At 36.7% G+C, this 24,204-nt stretch overlaps 1 long non-coding RNA gene across 1 annotated transcript in view; it reads left to right on the top strand.

Moving 5' to 3' along the window:
- Positions 1 to 24,204, top strand: part of LOC136557193 (uncharacterized) — an 83,580-nt gene that overhangs the window by 674 nt on the left and 58,702 nt on the right. Inside the window, exons 2-3 of the long non-coding RNA XR_010783741.1 lie at positions 5,864 to 6,384; positions 7,293 to 7,428. This is a non-coding gene — a long non-coding RNA (uncharacterized lncRNA). The remainder of the gene's footprint in view (positions 1 to 5,863; positions 6,385 to 7,292; positions 7,429 to 24,204) is intronic.

Genomic DNA, 24,204 nt, shown 5'->3' with positions numbered 1-24,204 from the left:
GATTTTTCTTTCTAATCAGTGACAATGTACATAACCTTTCTGTCTGCTGTAAATGTTCCTGTCTGTAAAATGAGGCTTTACTTGCCTGCCTCTCAGGCATGTTGAAGCTTAATTAGTATAAGTAATAAATGCTAAGTTTTATTTTAGAAGATCTATTGCTCTCTAAAATGATCAAGTTTGGATCTTAATTCACAGCTTTATGAGCTAGGGTTCAGTATTGACTACCTTAGATTTTCACAAAGCCTGTCCTGAATTTAATAAGGGATTTAACAAAATATCTCTTGAAAACACTTATAATTCTTCTTAATAAAAAGCTAACTTTTACTTGCATAAAACTCTTAGAGCTGTGCACATTATCAGAGTTTTCTTGAATGACAGTCTTTGAAATGCAAATGTTGTACAGGTCTTCTTCATCTGAAGAATATATGGTTGTTATTGTATTACCATATGTAAAATGTTTTTCTGCAGATATTTTCTTAAATTATTTTCTTCAGACTCCAGTATACAGAAAGAGCATCATTTAAAAACCACATGCATTCTTTCAACATTTTACAAGTAAAAACAAATTACATAGTGGAAATGGATTCTGTTTTTCTAAGTTGGGAGAGCAAAGAGTAAAATATTGGAATTTTGGGGTGCCTGGAGTTGTGCCTTCTCATGTTTAATCCCTCTCACAACATTCCTTGGAAGATAAGCATTGCATTTTTTTCTTTTCTCTTCTTGTTTCAAACCTGCTCAAATAGGAAGTACTTTTCTTTTTTTAAATGTATGTCAGAGGTATTTCTGGAAAATTCTATCAATAAAGTTAAAATATGCAGCATAACCCCAAGGAGCAATATGTATAGTGCAAAATTTACAGCACAGTAAGAGGAGCATTCTAGAGGAACTTTATCTATTGTAAAGTTAGTTCTGTGTGTGTTTTGAATGTGATTTTCCTTTTTCTGCTCTTACACTTTTGCTTGAGGCCACTTTTTCCTACTGTGGTATCTAATTAAATTAGCCTTTCTTTAATCAGGGATTTTGAGAAAGTTCCTCCCATGAATTCTTTTAATCTAAGTTGTCTAAAGCTCCAAGATGAAAATGTGGTTGCAAATATCATTCTTTTTCTACAATGTAAGCTTCTTTGGTAGTGTTAAAAATCACCTCAACCTTAGGGTTCACATCAAGGCTCTGGGATTCTCCCAGAAGCTAAGAATCATATTTGAAATCTTGTTTCAATGTCTTTTTTTCATAGTTAGGAACATTTTTGAACTTGCCAGTGTAAATACACAACAGTATACAGGAAAAAATAAAATGAAATCCACCGTAGTTCCCTTCATTTTAATCCTTCAGACAACAGTTTAATGTGAACTTGCTGGTGTGCTGAAATTCATCATGGTGTTTGTTGTTTCCAATGCATGCATTGAAGTAACTTTAGATAGTTGCATTCACAGCTGTGCCAGATGATGTACAGAAGTGGTCATGCATAAGCTCACAAAAATGTTCAAGTAGACATGGCTTAAAAAAGATTTATCTTGGTGATTAGTTGTTGATTTCCAATGATAAGAAGGTGCCCTTGTACGCTGGAGCAGTCTTAGGTACAACAGTAACGGCATTCAGAGTCGTTGTGCTCTAGCAAAAATTTGCAATGTCTTTTTATGATGAAGAATGAGGTACATTCAAAGATTTTCTGTGTAGCACAGCTCTGTCTCTCCATCTATTTGAAAGGGAAAATCTGCGTGCAAATTTTCTGCTAAACTGTCATAAGCAGTTAGTTATGTCCTTGATTTATAGCTGACACTCTTCTGGATGCATCTGATGCTTTCATTTATTAAGGAGGATTTCCAGCAAACTATTTTATATTTGCATGTTTATCAAGTTGAGATGTCACTGAAAACAAAGCTGCAAAGCACTTCTGTATTCTCTAACACTGACCCAAATGAAGTGTTTAACTTTAGGAGCTTTAAACTGGCTCTGCCTGACTTTGTGCTTCACCCCCTATACTTTGCTGTTTCTTTTTCGTTAGGAAGCAAGTGGCTTCTTAGATTCCACTTACTGTACAAGACAAATATCTTTGTGATCCTAAAGATAGTCTGAAAGTCTGCCTTGTTTTTATTTCTAAATATATATTTAAAGATCTCAGTGGAGACTTTCGGTTGTCTTTCTCAGAAAATGATGGATACCTTAGACAAGGAATTCCTCATGCTACTGACATTGGTTCTGACAGATAGAAAATACGCTACTGGCTCACGCTGGTGGGTAAATAAATTGGGAGTTCATTTGGACAAGAGCAAATGGAATGAAAATGCACCAGGAGAAGTTCAGAGTTAGCACTAGGAAAAGGTCCCTTGCCCAGAGGGTGTTTGATCACTGGAATGGAGTTCTCTGGGCAGTTGTCATAGCACCAAGCCTGACAGAGTTCAAGGAACATTTGGATGAAGCTTTTAGTCATATGATTTAGTTATAGGTAGTCCTCTGAGGAGCAGTGAGATCCTCTAGGATCCTTATGGGTCTATTCCAACTTGAGATATTCTATGATTAAGGATTGCAGTTTTTGACTGATTGAACTAGGACTGCAAACTTTAAAATATTTTGTAGTTCATGTCTCACAGTAGGTTGCAGATTTTCAGTATTTGATTAAGCACATTTTGTGTGGAGCATGGTTTTGGAAAATCAGAGAAAGTAGCAAATTGCTTTCCCCAGAAGGAAAAATTAAGAAAGCTCTATATGAGTGAAACAAAGGATGTTTTAAAGAACATGATCCCTCCCTATATGTCCAGGAAAAGTATTTTCAATTTCTTTTGTGGGTAATTTTCAGACTAATAAGCCAGTAGTTATACAGCCTGTTTCTTTAGCTATGTACTCCGCTCCCCTGCCCCTTCCCGCTCTAATCTGGACAATGAGAAAAAGGGTCTCATTTCTGAAGAACTTTTGAGAAAGGAAAATTCTCTGTAGATTTTTTTTTAAACTATGTATTTTATTAATAAATGCGAGATCTAAAAGCGTTGACCTCTACCGCCTAAGCTAAAAGACAAACAGCGTCTGTGTGAGGTCTACCTGCAGAATGTGACAGGAGGAAGGATTGTCACACTCTGAGCTTGACCTATTTCCCTTATTTGATGAAGAGAATGAGTGGATGTCCTGGATGCCTGTCGGCTGTATGACTGAACAATCATTTATATTAAAAGAGATTTAACTAAAAGAGTATAGCAATAAATATTTACTTACTTTAGTTAGCACATTCCTGCTGTATTTAAGAGTTTTCTCCAAGGAGAATATGCAGAGCTGTGTGCAAAGAAGCATGAAATTCTTTTTTTAATGTACACTGTTAGTCAACTCTTCATTTCAAATGCCCTCTTTAGCCTCCAACAGTTAAAAAGAAAACAACTTAGTTTGTGTTTTCCTTCTAAAAAAGTAAATTCCTGAGGGTAACTTGGCTTAGGGAAAGACTGGGGATAACTTCAACAGTGTCATATAATCCCCAGAAAGTCAGTTGCCTTGTGAATCTTGCAGAAGCCATTTGAACATCTTATATATGTAAAGTTTGGAAATAAAATACTATGAGACCATGATTTAATGTTTTTAGGTAGGATGAAACCATCTTGAAAGATTTTTGTTTTGTAAAAGATAAATTTCTTATCCTTATCCCTTCAGAGAGAAAGCTTTTCCTATTTCTTTTTATTGATGAGTTGTTTTTAAGGATCTGCATTTCCCCCTTGTTACATAGATATTCTCCTCAGTGATTCAAGGTTTGTGCTGAGGTATGTGTGCATACAGGATTTTAAAACAACTATAGTGTTTAAAATAGGGGGTGTGAAAAGTCATAATCTTATTAGAAAGTCAGGGTTCCACTCACTAATGTTTAGCATGGGTTATTTTTTTTTCCAGTGCAGGAAGGATCTGCACAAGGACAGTATTTATCATTGGGAGTCAGATAATGTTGATTACTTGAACACAGTGCTTAATACACTCATTAAATGGCCCCTGAGAGGGTTCTGGGGGAAAATAGATATGAAGTGTAGGTTCAGATTCTGTCAGGTTTGCTACAAGGGGCAGTTTAGTGACTGCTTGCCCCAGGGTAACAGGACTTTGGAGAGCTCATCCAGCCCACCCTCATGTCCCAGGGCAGCAACAGCTGTCTCTGCATCTTTCCAAAATGTGCTGCATCTTTCTGTACCAATTTTGAACAGGGCCACTTGTGGAATATTTCAGTAATCAGCACAGTCTTAGTAACTCTCATTTTTTTGTTTATATTTAGCTCTTCACTTACCCATTGCTGCAAATTCTTTTTTCCAATACATTTTATTGTAAGTACTAACATACTTTATACTCGCAGTTACTGGCTATTTAGTGGCTGTGGATCCCTGTCGATTTTAATATTCCAAAAGCAAAAGTTAATTGTATAATTCACTGTATAAATTGATGACAATATAACAGGGAGCTTGGTAGTTTTCTGTAGATAATCTATTTGCAAATAAAGAATTAATTGTCATAAATGCATCCAAAATGTCTGGTTTTTCCCTCTCTTTTTTTTTTCTCTAAATTAAAATATCTTGTAAACTCTACTGTTTTCTGTTGGGTTTTAAGATATTTGTCCATGTGAATTTTGCACTAAGTTTTCCATTATTGTATGAAAGTAAGGAAACTCATTATCTTTATAGTCACCTCAAAATCAAAAGATTTTTGTAGTATATTTATCTTTTCATGATATTTTACTGATAAAATTCAGTATTTTGAATAAGTTAGACCATTTCTGACTCACAAGTCTGGAAACTCATGAGAGTGAAAGAAATGGCTGGGGTTAACTACACACCCAGTATCTACTAAGCTGGTTAAAAGAGGGGTAGGGAAATACTGTGCTTGCATTCTGCAATCTAAAGACTACATTTTTAAAGGAATGATAACTGAATAGATGTGTTTACTTAGCTGAGTTCTGTTTTGTGGAGAAGATGGTAGTCTCATTTGTTTGCGAGGGGTTAAACAGAAACTAATCCTTTAGGCTTACTTTGAAAGGTGGTTATCTCTCCAGCAAGAGAGGGTATTGTTTGCTTTGTCAGAAACAGTGTAATTCTTCCTTAAATCATCCTTTTCTTGAAAAGTATAAATTTCTTAGAGGAAGAATATAATTGGCAAAAGCAGTGTCTTTAGAAGATTCCAAAATTAATGGATGTGTTTTCATTTATATCTAACAAACATAGGCATTTTGCTTGATGTAGGCTGTATTAAAACTTTTTGTGAAGAAAGTAATTTTTTTGTGTACAAGTGCTCTAATAGAAGTATCATTGATTATGGGAAATGGAACAGAAGTGTGGTTGGGTCAAGTTAACTACATTTATTCAAATGAAATACTATTCTACTGTACTCTTCAGGACAGGCAGAGAAAATACCAAAACCTTTTTCAGCCAGTATTTATCTGTTTCAATTATTTTTGACAGTTTGTGTTGCATGTGTGCTTTAGCTACAGTGCCTTTATATCGACAGTTGGTAGCACAAGCCTTTTAAAGCACAAAGGGTAGCAGTACTTCAGCCAATCTGTGATAAAAGAGAAAAAATGAAATCACTATGGAAACTGCAGGAAGAATCTAAAAGCTTTCTTTATAAAGTAAACGTCTGATGTTTGTGACTGCGGGGGCAAAAAATTCATAAATCTGTACGATGCTATCATCTCTGATTTGTTATCGCAGCAAATGCCAAGTCTAAGCAGTCTGACCTTAGCCTTATTAAGTGCTTTCTTTTCAGATACAGTTATTATTTGACAATAGAGAGACTGCAGTGCTGCAAGGGGGAAAACTAATATATTTAAAATATGTGTGTGTGTGTGTGTCTACTTGCGTCTGTGTGTGTGTGTATATATATAACTATCCATCTTTTTTACCCTGCAAAGCTTACAGAATTGAGAGCACCGAGTGTGGGAACTCAGGGACTACTATTCTGAGCACAATTGAGAAAACTATGTTTCGTCCCATTGCATGTGCTTGTCTTTGATCTCAAATTGAAAATCTCTCAGCCTCTTCCTCCAATCCAAAAGCAAATAAATACTGAGAGGAAGAAACCTCTCTCCTCTCAGCACATAGGGCCTCCACAACTGAAAAATGAAGGTGGCTGTAAGAGCTCTGATGAACCTGTTTGGACAACAGACAGCAAAAAAAAAATACCTGTCTCGGTGGAGGAGTTTAAGAACACTGCAGAGATCATCAGACAGTACAGAATATCTTGGCTCACACGGGCCATTCTCTTTATCTAAAACAATACCAGCCAAGCTCCTCCGTTCCTACAACCGAAGAGCTGCGGGAGCAGGAGGACAGTAACTAATACAGCTTTTAAATATGAATCTCCTTGTCCTGTTAAGAAAAAAAAAGAAAAAAAAAGAGAAATACATTAATTCCAAGCAAGGCAAGATATCTGGTAAGTGTTTTTATTGTACTTGGCTGCTTGAGATGGAAGATTGCTTTTAGTCATAAGTATCTGCTATAAACAGGATTTGAATGAGTGTGGGGCTTTTGTGAACTTTTTTAGTTATATAAATATTTCATGCCTCTTTTTGCATCTCCAACTTTGATAGTTTTTGGATTTCTTTGTTTTGCTGTTGGGCTGTTATTAGTGTGCAAGCTTTCCAAGTCTGATGTTTCAAGATGCTCAAAAGAGCACTGTTGTTCCCAGACTCTTGGAATACGAACATGCCCATAAGTAAGACATATTATTTTATATTATTTATATATACATACACAAAACAAGGCTTTAATATTTCTTTTAGTATGACATTTTTCAAATTATCAATGACCCAAGCCAGGCAAGTATTTTCTGACTGTTTTAAGCTCTCAAAACAGAGTGAACGCTTTAGCTCTTAATCAGTAAGTTTATGAAGATTTAATCTATGACAGCTGACAGCATAAAGTTATTTGGCTATAAATGTGAGAGACCAGAAGAATTCTTGATTATGTTCGGATTTCACAGTACATTGCTGAATGCTACTATAGAGTGTGCTTGTGTTATTAACAGAAAGATTCCAGGTTAACAGTAGAAAAATAGAAACAATACAGTTCTGTCAGGAGCAGGTCAGTCTTTCTGTAATAAATATAACTCTAAGAAAATATATAGTTTGACTTATTGACTTCATTGCAGCTTTTTATACATACAATGAAAACCAATTATCTGTGGAGGAAATTTGACTTTGTGAAATGGAATTAAATTGCTTTTTAAAGGCTTGCTTAAACAGCAGTAGCTGGAGGGAAGTCCAATAACATTTTTAGCTCTGAATTGTAATGACTTTGCTACATTAATAAATCAGGTTGTGTTCTGGCTTTTATCAAAAGATTCCAAGGAAGAAAACTATCCACGGCAGGTTGAAGCTACAGGGCAGTTCTGAATTGCCTTTCTCCATCCAACTACTTTACTTCAAAAAGTGTCCCTTCGAAAAACAGCAACTCCCAGGGATCCGTGCTTAAAACGGTAGGTCCAAATCTATCCAAGGAACAAAAAGATTAAAACAAGTGATAAATATTAATTTCTGCTAACAAGTAAATTGGCAAACTGGAATATCTGTAGCATAGTGTGCCTACTTAAATCACTGTTCTTAAGGAAGCGAGGAGAAAATTCCTCTTAATGTTCAACACATTTGGGGTGGTGTTGATATTTTTAGGGGATTTGGGGTATGTTTTGTGGGTTTTTTATTTGTTTGGGGATTTTTAAAAAGATAATATTCTATTTATTCTATTTATCTCTTGTCTTGATCTTGAACTGGGTACAAGATTGACTTAAAAAGTAAACTTTTTTGAAAGAGATGGTTTAATTCTCTCTAAATGTGTGAATATGCCCTGTTGCTGTAATTCATGTACTGCTAGTTAGCTAGGCAAGTGTCTGGGCTCAGTGTTGACTGGAGGGGGTGTATTTGGGACTCAGAGTCTGAAACTTTACAGAAAGAAAATGATTTATTTGAACAGTGCCTTGGTCTGCTGATGTTAGCTCTAAAGTAATCAGAGGTGAAAAAAAAAGATACTGTCAGCTTCTACTAATTTTCTCCAACAGATCACATATCAAAAATGTAATCTGTAGGAAGAATGTGAACTGGAGAAATCTACCTCTGATCTTGGTTTCCTATGCCTTTATGTAGAATGTTTGTAATTATCTTGCTGAGTTGTAATCCCTAACAAAGCATCTAGTGGAGAATGCAATACTCTAATTATGGTTCTGTGAAAGAGTAGAGGGTGAAAAAAAGTTGTGCTCTTTAGAAGAGCATTTTAAAGAAAACCAAATTTTTAATAATGTGCATACCAAATTTTGGGAACATTAATGTTTCTTTATTGACTGTAATTCCAGGTTGTTTCATATTGCCGTATACCAACATAGTTGAATGTATGTTAATTGCAAGTTCTTTCCTAAACTACATGCTTTACTTGCCTACATCCAAAGCCAAAGAAGTACTGGCTTCGGTCTAAATATTTTTATATCTTTATGTTTGCTATCTTACATTTTTCAGTATTTTCTGAGATAAAGGAAGTCTAGTTACCACATAATAAATAAACATCTTTGATTAAAAAAAAAAGTCAATGCTTTCTTATATGATGTTTTACAGTAGCTTTTGTATTAAGGAAATCAAGATCAAGAATAACAATGAGTTAAATTCAAATTTCACTTCATGAAGATTACCTCCTGTTACGTTCTTTTATATAGGGAACTAGGCACAAACAATGTGAAGTTGTAAAACTGACTTTTGATCATGGAGGGAGCTCACTTTTTATGGATAGGTTTGTCCACAAAGTGAGGCAAAAGGTTAATTGAGGTTGCATACTTGAATACATTATGTGCATTTCACCTCTGTAAGAGAGTTACTGAAACACTGTTTTTTTCATATGTGGTATGTACTTTTCATATCAGTATCATTTTTAAATACAAAAGTATTTACTACAGAATCATTAAAATGGAATCTCCAAAGGAAAATGGATATGTGATACTGGTGTGCGCCTTTGTTTGCCAAAGTGGGGCTGTGGGGTTAGCTGAAAGAAATGACTCCAGCAGTCTCAAGCAAATTTCTCAGATGCAGAATTGTTATGCAAGACATACCTGGCTTTCTTTATTCTCTCTTTGTGGGAATAAAATTCAAACTGTTCAAATATCTGATGGTATGTGAGATTAGTTACCCAGTGTTGTGCCTATAAAGCCTGCTTCTAGTAGATGACTTACACAACTTAAAAGAAAAAAGGAAAAAAGCCTTGCTTTTCCTTCCTCTTAAGTGGCCCCTTTTTCTCTTCCACTTAGAGCTTGTGTGTTTTTTGCTGTTTAGAACTAAAAAAAAAAAAAAGTAGAGTGAGTGAGAGAATAAGAATTAGGGCCAATCACTGGAAGCAGACATCATCCTTTACATAAATCCCGTAACTTATACTTTATAGTCAGAAACAAGCACCAACTTCTCTGTCTTCCCACAAAGTGCCCAGCTCCAACATGAGTTCCCTCCAGAAAGTTTTCATTCTCCTCCTCTCATCAAGGGGTATTTACCAATGCTTTTGAATGGCATGTGTGCTCATGGAGATACCGCGCCAGCAGCAGATGAGCACGTACCAGCACTGCAAGATGTGGGGGATCCTGGACTCAGGGTGAAACACCCCGGGGTTATTACACTCAGCAAGGCCTTGCCAGAGGTTGGAATCACATGTGACCATGCTCAGGAGCTTGTCACATGGCCCTTAGAAGGGCTTCAAAACAGGCTTTCCGTGGCGTGGTACTGGTGGTCTCTGTTTGGCAGCAGAGTGCATGTGCTGGGCAGGGTAGGTGTTTCCAGACAGTGACGTGTACTCCCACAGGCTCCTGTTGTTTCAGCTCCATGGCCATGTTCTCACCAGTTTTTCCATGCTGTACACCACATGCAGAGGATCTTCCTGGCATAGACTTCTTCAAAAATTTTAAATTCCATTTAATGGCAGGAGTTTACTAGTTTACTCAAAAAAAAGGGAAACTGGGGCACAATTATTAAGAATTCATAGTAAATTAATCTTTTTTCTCTAAGAGCACAAGTAAATAGTGAACATATTTATAACTGAAAGGTATTTTCCTACATAGATCCAGGCATTTACATAAACTGATGATGAAAAGCACAGTCCAAAGAATAAGTCTATCATGAAAGACTGATATTCCAATTAATATGAAAGAGATACTCTGGAATTAAACAGCAACCAGGTTTTTGAATGCAAAGTCCTGGTTCTTTAAAATGCATGGAGTAGGCTAGAGGTATTCTGCCACATAGGGTGTGTTACACTGAATAATGCTGGTTTGCTTTCCTGTTTGTCTGTTTCCTCACTGCACTGGAAGAATTGTGAATGGCTCTGAATGCCTGGCATTTTAGTAGGAATGTAACTAAATTCTCAAGCATGCAGAAAAGGTAGCTTTAAAACACTCCAAACTGACCATTGGCAACTTTCAAATTAAATCACATGCAGTTTTTTTAGTATGTCATTTGGAAGTTGCTGATGAAATGACTGTTTATTTGTAATGGGTAGGAAGGCTTCTCTGATAGGATAGGGTCTGTCAGGGTAAAATACTGCTTTTGACATCATGTCTTGAATATGCTCTTGTGTTAGCAGTCTCAATTTTATTTTTTTTTTAACTTTGCATTTTATAAATCTGAATTTATTGATACATGAAAATGCTGCTGGTAATGTTCAGCCTTTATGCCTTAAACTTGTTTTAAAGCAATCCAAGCAAACCAACCTAAGGCAAGTATACCCACGCATATACACATCCTACTACAATATGCCTAAAATGAAATTAAGACTGACTTACACAGAAGAAGGGAAAAAAGTGTTTTAAAGCTGAAGTCTGCACCTGGCTTGAACTTATACAATAGCTATACAGAGTGAAGCCCACAGCTTTTCATATAAAAATGCATTACTTCCTAAAAGTCAAGCACAGAGTGTGTCAGGATATTTCCTCCAACATTTTCATTGACAATGTTTGCAAATAAATGATTAAGCTGCGTGTCATAGAAAATTTTTAAAAATCCAGAAATTTTTGTGCAAATAAAATCTCCCTATAGAAATATATAACTACTATGAGACTGGAATTAGTATCTCTGCTTTTTATGCCAGCTAATTACTATCTACTTGTTCCAGCACAATTTGCTGCTGGAGATGCTAACTTCATTTTCAGTAAATGCTTAAAACGTGCATCTGAACTGCTGAAGCTTTTGCACCAAATTTCTCCGTTTCTTAATACCTAGATTATTTGAGCAAGGATGTGTGTTATCTATTCCAACTGTTTTATTTCCTCATGAATGATGAAAATTCAGAGGAAGGCAGAGCAGGACTTACTTGGCTTACAGGACTGGAATCCTGTTTTACTGCTGAAGTGTGCTATTGCTTTGTTGTCCAGCACCAGACTAGATGAGATTTCAAAATGAAAGTCAATATTCCTAAATTTGTATAGGATTACTGCCTATATACGTGAAACATTTTGCTTAACAAAGGCAGAACAATTTAATGATTTTCTTTTTTTACCTTCCCTGTCCCTCCCTCTCCAGGGCAAAAGGAGATCTTTGTAAAAAGTGAACGGCTAGTAAATAAAGAGTTAAACCGAAGGCAGGCTCACTGGTTTGTTGAGATCTGTCAGAGTCTGAGTGGCTGGCTACATATCTGTCTCAGGAACAATAGCTACCTGTATTCTGCACGGGCTGCTGGGCAGGCACTAGCAGTCTGGAGAAGGTCTGCCTCCGTTAGAGGCTTTTTAGTGGGAATCCCTAATGACAGCCCTGCTTCTCATTGGGAGGGGGGAGAGAAATCTTGTCTACTCTGTTGATGAGGGACAGAGCTTTGATCATTTTCATTCAGCCTTGACTTGGCCTGAGGTTTAGGTTCCCAGTCCTGAAGTCAGCAGGCTCTCTTTTCTCACACGCACACACACCCGCACACCCACACACACCCCTGTGCTGGTCTGTGCAGGCAGATTAGTGTCACGGCTGTAACTGAGGCACAGAGCAATAAACATAGCAGAACCAATCTCCATGGTGGCAAGAGGGGGCACTGGAGGTGACAACAATGGAGAAGGATCTTTCTTCTGACAAGTTTTAGGTAAGAGACACTATTTATACCCTCTGCCAAGTATTTTATAGCCTTCTAAATAAGTTAGAAATTGGTAGATTGCAAACACGCCTTGCTATAGAAATATCTTAGTTTACTGTCGTATCCAGGCTGTTACTAGCGTTTAATCTGTAACTGACGTGCTTTGTGCTATGAGAATGTTTGCAGAGAGCTGACAGGCTTTCTTTTTGTGGAAGTGGTGGCTACTATAGTTATGTTATTGAAAATATAAGATGTCTAATATTTGCATTTTTAAAATTTATTTTGGCTGTGTTAAAATTATGCTTAGCTATCATAAATATCCATATCTGATAAAATGTTGTGTAGCTGATAGCACACACGCAATAATAAAACAGTGCTCCCTCAACCCTAATTTGTAATTATTTTTACACCCTTAACTGCACTAGGGTCAGAGAGTTTTAAAAATTAATGAGGTTCCCTGCTGAGTTCGCATAGTATAATCTACATGAGTTGTTGCTGCAGAGGGCTGAAATTATTCCTGCATGTTTTTAATTAGGTGTAGAATTTTTGTTTCAATATATTTCTGTCAAACACTCCTTTAAACATCAATTTATGCAACCTGCAGTAAGAAGGGAATGACAATCTATTTGTAATAATGACAAACTGAGCATGGGAAATACAGGGCATACTGTAGCAATACAAAACAAACGTTTGCTGGATGCATTTTTTATTTCATGTGTTAGATCTGTGTTAGATGCAGCTGTGATCAGTTTCACCTATTTACAAATAGCTACTGCTCTAGGGGGAGGAAAAGGAGCAATACTTAGTGCTTTGTGTGAGATTGGAGTAATAGGTTACTGATGTGTTTGGAACATCAAAAAGAATTGTTCAAGTACTTGAAAAGATATATAAAAGAGAAGAGGAGCAGTGCAAAAAGAGGCAGTAAAAATGAAATTAGGTACTCTCCCTTTTCCTGGAAACACGAGACAGATAGTATCATCAGTGCTCCTGGAAAGTAGAATATGCTGAATATCCTCAAATGGAAGGACTCAAAGGAAAGGGGGAGGGAGCTGTTTACTATGAAATTTCCATATTGAAATTGTCAAAGTTTCATACCGCAAGATTTAAAGTGTTGGTTATTATTTATTATAGTCTACTGTGCATTATGTTTAAATGGCAAACATTTTAAAGCTGAGTATAGCATAATCAGTGCTAAAGACATGTCTTCCATTTGCAAGACCCACTCTGAGCTTCCTGTGATATATTGTTATGTAAATACGGTGCAGCAAGGGAAAGCAGCACTATGGAGATTCAATTTACTTTGAAAGTTGTTCATTATGGAAGGGATGAATGTTATTTATTGGATGTGAATCAAAGGCTAGAAATGACTTTTTCACTGTGAAGTCTATTGTGATGGGTGCAGCGTGATCTAATCTTTTTAATTTTGGCTTTCACACCAGTGGAGATGAAAAGAGATCTGAGCTCATTTATTGGTTGCTAAGTCTTACGGAAGGCCTAAGTACCATTCGTGGTTGCTATGGCCAATCTGACCTCAATCTATGCAGTTTTAGGGACTTAAGCAATCCCTTTTTTATTTAGGAGCATGTACCTTGATTTATGTCCAAAATTGTGCCTGAATGTCTTTGTCTACAAGTGATAAATGGTGGTGTACAATTCATCAGTTCTTACAAGTAAACACTGCTGTCCCACTAAAAATATGTTTTGTTCTGAGTTAATGGTATGGAACAAGCCAGTCTCCACAAATAGCTATCTTTTATTGTAGAGAGCCACTGAAAGTTGGAGCAAAGTGAAGGAAATTGGCATTCATCTTCTCTGCCATTAGCATTTCATTTGTGCTCTCTGGTGATGAGACTGTGTGTCCATGGACAATGAAAGGCTAGCATTGTGTTTCCCCGCCTGAATATATAATTGATCAATTATGAATTTATTTATTCTGAACAGATATTAAAAAGTCACGAATATGATGTCTTATGCGGTTTGCCTGCCACTTTCTTATTGCTAACTGCAAAAGTAATTGCATTCAAATAAACTGTGTCCTAGCTGCAGGAAATTCCCAGTTTCCTAGGCAAGTTCCTTGTTTTCGAGTAAGAGCAGATATATGAAACTTCCAGACATGTACTACTTGTGCGGTTCTTAGTGGTGCTTGGTCTTTCATCTATATTAGAACTTCTTTCAGTAGGAGCTGTTCTAAAAGGTAATTGAGAATATAGAGTGGTTTTCATGATATGAGTAGTAAATTTTTTTGCATTGAAATTGTAGCCATTCAAGACGTACATTGAACAGATGTGATACGGAATGGACGGTAGCAAAAGCAACATATTTTGCTGGGTTTTTTGGTCATTATTATTGTTATTATTTAGTTTTTTAAAGGGATTTATTTTCAAATATAGTAGTAATAAATATATAAAACTATAAAAAGCTGGATGTTAAAATGGCTCCTGCAAAATTTGCTACTGTAGCTTTACTAGTTCGTAGAGGGAAAAGTCAGATAAATTGCTGATCTTAGTACTTGACAGTATTATAAATATATTGCTTAAAAACCCAAAACTTTTTCTTTTTAAAAGTATAAATAATACCTGGATATAATAGAGTTCAGCATAGCTTTGGACAGAAATCATTCTTCATTTGTATGCCTTTTAAAAGTAGTGTATTAGAAGAAAAAGTAGTATTTCCTGAAGCCTGATTTCTTTTCATAGCTTATTTTTAATATTAGGCTACAGTGAAGGTTAGTATTTTAATTGAGTGGTTTTTAGTCCTCCTGAGGTGGATTTTTAACATTTGAATCTACAGTGGTGACAGATTTTCCCCATATACTCAGTAGATGATTGTTGTTGAAATCAATTCTCAGAGATGGAATTTACAAAGGCTTCTGGAACTACTGAGCTGCTTTGCAGCATCAGATTGATAGCAGAATTTGCAGAGGCAGATCCTTGGGGTTAGTTCACAATAGTGCTACTGCTTCAGGGCTTTTAAGAGTTATTAGCAGCTATTCCTAAAAATGGTCTGGGATGTTAGTTACAGAACTAACCTGGATTTTCTTTCTATAGAGGTGCTTTGTAATAGTCCAATGTTCACCTACTGACTGCTTTATACAATAAGACACTCTTAAATCAGTCCTCCACACTTGGAAGTAGGTTTGTGAGATTTAATATAAGCACTACTGAACAAAAAGACCATGTTTTTGGAAGAGAAATGTTTTAGAAAAAAACATTAAAAAATACTAATCAAGAGTATGTGTTGTGACTATAATGTGTTTCAGTGTTTATTAATTGTTTCTGCAAATGTAAGGAAAGAATAGCTAGTTTGCTGATCTTATGAAAATTTTTCATTTAGTAGGACAGCAACTAAAGAAGCTTTTTTGAAGGGTTTGTATCTTTTGTCTTTTGCACACTTGTATTTAAATTAACTGATTTCTGCATGCTTACGCATAAATTGCTTTTGGAATAAATGTTTGTAAGATTTTCTTGTTAGGATTTGGTCATCTAAAATGCAAGTGTAATATGAAATACTCTCTTCAAAGCTACAGAATTCCTCTTAAGAGAAGCAAATGCAGACGTTCTGTCTTTGTATTCCAGTAGAGCATAATAAAAGAGTGTGGATTAACTGGCAAAAATGTCACTACCCCCTCGGTGCAGTACCTTAGTGAGAGGAAAAAATTCTTACTGTTTTTTGGGAGTTCCTTCAGTTTATGAAACGAGTTTCCTTTACTAGTAGTACAGTTTCGGTTTTTGTCCCAGACTTTCCATTTATGAAAACATGTAGGTAAGATCCATCAAATTGCAATTTGTTGCAAGAAAACAGGAAAATTTATAAGCTTATTTTAATCAGTGGTCATATGAGAATAAAGTCATTATCATTTCTTGTCAACAGCTGCCTTTTTAGCTGATTTATAGTCCTGGTTTTAAAATAAAACTGTGAAAAATCCCTGTATTTTTGCTCTATTAAATGCATGGTTTTGCATGTAATCATGCCAGTAACATGTACGTATTTTGGATACATTCATTATGATCTAGATTAGTTCACTATGAACTATAATAGTTCACAAACAGTGAATACTTCACTAATAGTGAACTAATAGTCTGCTTGGTAAGAAAAATAAGGGATTGCATAATAATATTATGTATAAATAATTACACCATCACAAATCTTGCTGGTTTCTTTTTCTCTCCCTCATATTCTCCATGAGAAGTAAACATACTCTCTAGCATGTACCCAGAATGAGGAAGCTGTGACATGTAAAACCACTTCCCATGACTTTCTGAATTTTGGATAAAGCAAAAAACTGTGCAAGAATAAATTACTGAAAGGTACACTAATTTTGGCTAAGGTTTTTTCTACACCTACTAGGCTACAGTAGATCATACATAGTAAAATAATGGAGAGGAATTATAAACTAAATGTGTTGGGGTTTTTTTTTCACTTTCCTTTGGCACAGTTCACATGTTGGGAACACCAAATGAGGCAGCTTCCTCATTTGATATTTGACCAGATAAAGTCTGTCTTAGCCATCCTGCTCTTGCCCCGGCCATAAATATTGAGCGAAGTATTTGGCTTACTGGTAAAAGTCCTTGGTTCCTCTGCCCTTCAACTGGGCCAAGAGTCACCCACCTGAGGCTGGGAGCAATCCTCTTGCTCTCACACCACATATTTGTCTCTATCATGGTCAACATTTGTTGTCACACATGCATTTGTATTTACCTAATTGATCTAAGGCTACTAATGTATTTTTATTCTTAATTTCTTCTTGTAATTTGTCATAGCTCAGTGTCTGACTCTCCACAGTTCTTGCCTCTCTTTTGAGATACCTTATTGACTCAAGTTTTGTGGAGGATTGAAGCAGTTTCTTGGTGGCTCATGTTGTTATTTCTTGCCTACAGAGGAGGACTTGAAAATTTGATGATGAACAGCACAAACCCCTTTAATATCTGATGGTTGATCCAGGTATCAATGTGCCGTCCCCGTTCTCCTTCTCATCGTGTCTATTGTCTGTGTATCACTCTGCAGACCAGAGATGCTTGAGAACAGAGTAATTTGGATTAAATAATCCAGCATTCAGTAAAAGTCTTCCTGAGCACTTAATGAGACAGAGGTCCTATCCAAAACAGGAAAAAAATAGTTGTGTAATTAAACATGTTATAATGAGATCCAGTTCTGATTTCATCATCAACCTTAATTTTGGTTCCTCTCTTATTATTTATTTGAAAATTCTGTACCCTCTATCATAATCTTCAATATTAATTTCTGTGTTTTTATATAGAGAGAGTGTGTATGTGGTTAGCTTAAAGTTTGTGAGAATTGCAGCTTTGAATAGCATCCATTTTGTTGAAATGAACTGGCAACCAAAATACACCCAAAAGGTTGTCTGAATATTATTTCCCACATTGTTTGGTTTGCTGTGAATCAATAGATTCTACCAGAGCCTGGCTGAGTGAGAACACTTTGCTTTGTCTCTCTCTATCAATCATCTTCATCTCTTCAATCATCTTCTATCATCATCTTCAATCATCTTGATGATACTATTGACCAATTATATAAAAAAATTTCAGGCCTCAAGTACAGGGTGACATGTCATTCTCTCTTTAGAATGCAAGAAAGAATTAGTTACAACCTCTTTGGCTGGAGGTATTTTGGACCACTTGCTCTCTAACTTGAGTCTGCTTGAACTGCAGGCCAAGTTGTCCTCCACCAAACTAAATACCTTTGTGATGTGAAGCAGCTGAGGAAGGGTCACCTGGTTGGCAGCGCTGTGATTGTGTGCATGGAGGAGTGAGCAGGAGCATTTCATTGCAGCAGCTTTGCTGACCTGGGCCAGCAATGCCAGAGAAACTGCTGGTCCTGTCTCCTCTTTGTTGAAGAAAGGACTTGTAAAGCTTTGCTGATCAACTGAAAACTAATCTTCCTTTTCTTTCTCTGGTAGGGTTAGTTTTCAGCTGGATCAATCACTTGATCCAGCTGACTGCATGGCTGCTCACATCCTGGTGCCTGCATTGGAGAGGCAGCTCTAGCAGGGCACGAGGCTGGAGAGGGCAGGTCAGCCCTTTGGGCTGGGTCCATCCTGAGCTCTCAGCAGGAGCTAAAGCAGTGTTTGTGGACAGGCAGCTCTGTTACACTCCTGCCCCTCTCGTTCCTGCACTTTCTGGAGCAAAAGCCACCTGCCTTGGTGATTTTGAATGTCAAATGATGTGTGATTAGGATTCTTCTCTTCTCTGCACTTGCATCTTGAAAGAGATCTGATCCAATGTTTCTTGCTCCACACAGTGTCATTTCTTGCAAAAAAAAGCTTTTGGAACAGTCTGTAGGTCAATCTGTTAAACAATGATATTGTTCCCTTAAACCTGAATCAGAATGTAGACCCCCTTGAATTCTAGTTTCAATTCTCAATGCTCTAAGTGTGCCATGCTGTGATTAAATTGCAGGTGCACTGCTAAAATTGATAGGTTCCATTTTCCAGAGGTGTCTTTTACCTCTGTGGTTTTTTTTTTTTTTTGTCTGTCAAGGTATTTCCTTTAGCTTCTTCTGCTTTTGTTCAGTCTACTGTTATTGATTGCATGGGTTCCAGCCCTCTGCTTTAAAGAGATAGGAGAAGTTTGCGCTTTCATTTCTTGCTAGTAAATCCTCAAGCACTTCTACAAAATCATCTTTATCTTCAATAACAGCTGTCATCTTCCTCTGGGCCTGTGGCATCAGAAAATGGTGGCAGTGTACTCCTGGCCGATGGCATTGACTTGAATGGAGAAATTAATTTTTATAGTGTTATTCTCAGCTTTCAATATTAAATTTTTAAATTTTACTACAGCAACTATGCTATATAGGCAGCAACATGATCTCTACAAATAACTAGAGTAGCTATCTTCTGTTCATTACTGTTTAATATCTTCTTCTCAAAAATCTGTATTCCTGTTGTTGTGACAGGGCCTTTGCATCTAAGAATGGAGAGCTAAGGCATCCAAGACCTTCGCTTGGCCATCAGCTGGAAACCATAGATTTGAAAAATGATCTCATTGTTGGAAACTGAACCAGCCTTCATTTTGCTGTTTAACATTTGGTTTCCGTCACTGAGGAAGTATGGTAAATTGAAAGCGAGTGAATGTGATGGGGGCACTGTAAGATTCTCTGTCAAATTAAACTATGAGCTTGGCATGTCTTGGCAGGGTTGTTGCATTGACACAGATGGCAACTGTACTGTCCCATACCAGGAATGCTGATTTGAGCAGACTGCTCTTCTTTCTATGAGAGGAATACAAATTCACACCTAACATTCAGTGAAGTGCAATAGACACTAAAAAAGAGCATAATACAGAGTATTGTTTCCCCATAAATTACGCCTTGGAAAATTTTTATTAGAAAACAAACTATTTATTAGTAGGTTGAAGTGCATGATTTTAGAAAATTGCTTTCTGGAAGAAGGAACTACTAAGTGGTTCTGATTTTGCCTATGTGAGTAAATGTGTAATGATATTGAAGAAAATAAACATCATCACGGCAAGTAACTTGTGATCACTGCTGTCTGCATTCAGCATATTGGTTCAAACTTATGGCACAAATCTGACATTTTTCTTTTTGTTCACCTTCTTCCATGTCCATGAAATGCTCTTTAAAGCTAATATTTTTCCTTACACATTCTTTATATTTAGAAGTTCTTCACAACTCTAAATAGAATAAAAACCAATATGCAGATATATTCTTTGCACCGCGATAAACATTTGGATTGTCAATTTTCTTTAGCCTTTGATTGAAAACAATAGACAAGGGTTATCTCCTACCTACCCTTTGCGTGTATATATTAATATATATATTCACATTAATTTATTGTGCAACCTCTAAACTTACCCACACGCACCAAAGCTCCAAATCTGTTCTGTAATGCATAGTTTGATTTTTCAGTAACTACATATTTCATATAGAGGTTAAGGCTTTAATATGTTGGAAAAATAAAAATCAGTTCTGTTTCTTCTAGATTGTTTGGAGTTCTGGCACACTGTGCACAATCTCTTGAACAGAAACTGTCTGGAGGGCCTAATAACTACAAAGAGGAGAAATTGTGTTCATGTACTGTTGCAGTAGTTCTCAAACACAGGAGGATAGCCCCTCTTTTCTCTGGATATTCACAGGATACATTTTGTTACCTTTTACTCAATACCAAGTGTTTTGTAGGCTCCCTTGTTGTTAGCAAGTTACTAGAAGTTGTTATTGTGTTTTTCTTTCCATAACCCACTTCTTTCTGTTTGTGCGCCTGAGAGCAGAGATTTTTTTATTTTAAGAACAATTTACTCAAATTGAAAAGAGATTAGCTGGGCTGGCAGGGAAAACCATTCTGAGAGACTGTCTGCCTAAACATGCCCTCTCCTTTGGAAGAAAGCAATTCTCCAGCTAAGAGTTTTTGGTAGTCCCCTGGGGCAGTCTGTAGAGAGTAGTAACTTTCTTTTGCATTTGACTGGTCAGTTTTGGCCACCTGGTGACTTATAGCTGTCACCTCAAAATGATACTTTCTGGTATATTCCAATTGGGATAATAATGATGGAAAAGTTGAAGCAGGTAAAAAGAAAGTACCATTTTATTCATGTGCAGGCCATTCATATAAATTAAAAAAAATACAAATTAATTCTCAGTACATGTCTCCCTAAAACAAGAGACTGACATTAGAAAAAAGTGGGCTTTTTCATAGATAATCCATTTAAACAGAAAAACACCATGGAAAAAAAACTTTCCAAATGTGTTTTTCCACAGTAGAGGTGGTATTACAAAGTACCTCTGAAAATTCAGACTGATCTTTTTTTTGTTTTTTAAATCCATTTCCTGATAGTATCCCCTGCCCTTTTCTAGAAGCAGGGGAAGTTGGGCAAGAGTTTGAGAAGTGCCCCACTTTGTAGCCAGCTGGCTTTCCCTGTGCTGATTACATAGCTCAGTATCCCTCCACCTCACTTATTTTCCAGCTTTTGGGGTTTTAGTGTATGAGATCTGAGGTGTTTCCTTCATCCCAATCCATGTATATCCATCTCTGTGAGGGTGACAGAGCAAAGGGAAGCAGCTGGAATTGGGATGAGCCGTCTGCTGCAGTCTGTGCAATGGGTTAGAGGTGATGCCTCTGTTTTGTGCCCAAGGTCTCCATGTGACAGGGGCCAGCATGGTGAACCTCAGCACTGGAGGGGTGCTGCCATGATCCTCCCCCAGCTTCCCCAGCCAGGCTTGGCACCAGCCCGATCTGAAGACTTCAGGCTAGAGAGGCAGGAGATGCTGCTGCAAGGTTTCTATGGAGACAGAGGTGGAAGATGAGAGACAACTAATAAGAGGCCAACTCAGACAGCTCCTGGATAGTGATTTGAAAATAAGGACTTTTAAAAATAACCCTTTACCTTATTTTCCCCCACCTAATCTTTGTTTCTGAAGAAAGAAATCAGAAAGGCAGTGGGTTGCCGGCAGCAGTGAATGAGAGCTCTCACTCACACCACTTTCATCTGTTGGCTGTCATGCAAGACCTGTAAGTAGCAGTTTACTCAACCTGGCTGCAGGCTTATAAAGTGTATAGTAATTGTAATTTTGGACTAGAAGAAGACGTGAAATGCATTTTAAAGGTGTTTTTCCACCCCTGTTTTTGTCCTTTTGAATGCAGTAATTTCAAGGATGGCACAAAGGCTTTTTCTAAGCCATGAACTCACACTAGATATTAACTGTGGCAAAATATATCTATATTTTACTGCATTCAAAATATTTTTGGTGTGTTTTACCCCTATGGCAAGCAAGATCTAGGTTGCTATTCCCTTAAATTTGTTTTGTTTCTCTTTTATCCTTCACAGCATTGTCCCTACACTGACAACTTCTAATGTAGATATTCGAATATTTCAGGAAAAAATTTATGAAGTTTTTCCCAAGAAAGATCTTAGAAGAAGGTCATCATGTATCAGTGAAAAAAGGAATTGTTTGCCAAGTCTCCATTTTACTTTTTTTTTTTTCTTCTTCTTTCTCCTCAAAGGATTTAGGAAGTGGGAAATTACGATTGTATCAATTCTTTACATAAAATTCAAAACTTATACAACAGGCCATAATAGGAATTAAGGGTGAATTTTGTGCTTTCAGTCTCATGCTGGATTGATTTTTGCTGCTGTTATGTTAATGTGATGCTTGGATGCTTGTATTAACCTTTAGAATACAGAAACTAGATGAGATTGCAACTCAGCTTCTTAATCAATTTTTAAAAATCTATTGAGAAATTAAAAACAAAGGAAAAATAGTACACTCAAGAGAGGTGAGAAGTCCACAGCTTAATATAATGATCCATGCAGATGCTAAACCAGAATGAGAAGACCACCTAGTTGACATCCTGGGGCAGTAGTGTGGTCTCTGCTTTCTCTGTCCTATCACATGTGCACAGTAATATTCCTATTTTTCATATTGTACCCAGAGTCTGACTTGCTCCCCAAGGCCACTTGTGCATCTGATGGGCATGTCTGTGAGCATGTGGCTGTGTGATGCTGCTGAGAAAATTCTCCAGAGAAACAAAGTGGTGGCAAAGATTAGAAATCAGCTGTTTGTGGAAACTGGGAACAGTGTTGGTTGATTTAGGTAAATTTCAGCTGGAATCAATTCCTTCACTTCATACCTCAGATGAGAGGCACTTCTGAAATTTTAGAAAAAAAAATCTCTTTGTGTGGACAAGTGGGAGCAGAGAACAAAGTGTCTGGTTAATTTGAATGAGAAAAGTTATTTTGCTGGAAAAGGGCATATACACAAAGAGGGCATTTGAACTCTGTGCATTTAGCAAAAATTTTTTCTAAAGTGTCATACAAAAATTCTATAACCTTCAGAAAAAGTTACCAAAACTGAAGTACCATTATAGTATAAACCAAATAAATTGTATTTACCTCTAAATGCAAATTTTTGGAGGTTATGTAGGTCTCCATTACACAGACATTTCATTTTTTCTCAGTCTTGATTTGGAAGCAGAGAGAGGAAAAGGAGTAAGGTGTTGAGGAAGGAGTAGCTAAGGCTTATTTTAATTAATAGTGATTTAAGTATGAGCAATTTCCAGCATCTTAGTATTACCTACAGAAAAGAAGAAAATGGTTACTATCTACCAGGAGTTTTATTTTTCCCTTTGATGTACTCTGCATTCCTCCTGTTGATCATAATATACTTAACTGTTGTGCTTGCAGACTTGAAAGTGTAACACATGCTGATTTGTCCTCCCAGAGGCATGCTGGATTTGACATGCAATACACAATTTGACTTTCTAAAATACTGTATTTGTCACTGTTGAAAAGCTTCTAAGACTATCAACATCATTATTTCATAAAAAACAACAACAGCAAAACCAACTGCAAAACACATCAATTGCTAGAGCTTGCTGTACATATACATATATTTGTGTATATACACAGATATAAGTTTAGAACATTCATAAAAATATTGAATGTTGCAACAGTGTAGGAACTATAATATGCAAAAGCCAGTTTCAGTAGATTTTTACTGCTGTAAAATAATCCCTCTGGTCCTAGAATTGGTCTTCCCCAGCACCGTGCCTCGTAAGTGCTGTTTTGAGTATCTCTTAGAGATGCCAGAATAAAAGTAGGGTTATACTGCTGTCAGAACAGAAAGCAGGTCTCTTTCCAGGGACAGTCAACGAAATTTAGTCAAGTAAGTGTGGAAAGTCCCCTGGGAAGGTGATCTAGGCACTTAAATACTTCCTAAGTTTTATAGCACATTATAGAATTTCCTGGATGGCCTTTTAAATCTTGCACCACACATCAGCAGTGGAAATGCTGCCAGAAGGATTGGTAGGCATACCTATCCATTTGTGGAAAATAATTGAGACTGTATCTAAGTAGTGAGGGTAGCACCCATCACCACACCCTGGGAACATAATTAATTAAAACATTATTTTTATGTTCTTTTTCTGAACTAGCCCTGCTGGCACAATTTAAGCTCAAACTTAATATATTTAATGATGTTTAATAATATTTAGATTAGTCCAGCTGGCATGAGTCACACTGAGGGAAGAAAGCTAACAGTTTTGATATCATTCACTTAGATACTCATGTGATAGGTCCTAAGACATGTCTGTAGAAATGGAAGTGTTAATTTACAGTAGTACTTACTGCAGGGCACTTTCAGGATGTGGGGAGCAAATGTTAACTTTTTCTCTGAATGTGTCTTTTGGAAGAGATATTTAGGAAGCAATTTT

The sequence above is a fragment of the Molothrus aeneus genome, chromosome 5, assembly GCF_037042795.1.
Source record: "Molothrus aeneus isolate 106 chromosome 5, BPBGC_Maene_1.0, whole genome shotgun sequence".
In the NCBI taxonomy this organism is placed as follows: domain Eukaryota; kingdom Metazoa; phylum Chordata; class Aves; order Passeriformes; family Icteridae; genus Molothrus; species Molothrus aeneus.
This window is presented reverse-complemented; position numbering and strand designations above follow the sequence as displayed.